Below are 236 nucleotides of genomic sequence, written 5' to 3' on the forward strand. Positions count from 1 at the left end.
TATATTATAATAATATAAAGAAAAAAAAGAGTTTCTCAAAATCTCTGTGACACTTTGCAGATTTTTTTGAAAGCCAATAAAGAGAACTCTTTAACTTGAAAGTCACCTGTGCCGGCATAGCGATGACTTTTAAAACAGGTTGACACTTTCGAGCCGCGGCGGCTCTGAATCACCCCAGACACCAAGTGTGTTTGTGGGCAAGGCACCGCGGCCGGTGGGCTGCTTTTATAATAACG

The sequence above is a fragment of the Heptranchias perlo genome, unplaced genomic scaffold, assembly GCF_035084215.1.
Source record: "Heptranchias perlo isolate sHepPer1 unplaced genomic scaffold, sHepPer1.hap1 HAP1_SCAFFOLD_406, whole genome shotgun sequence".
NCBI lineage: Eukaryota > Metazoa > Chordata > Chondrichthyes > Hexanchiformes > Hexanchidae > Heptranchias > Heptranchias perlo.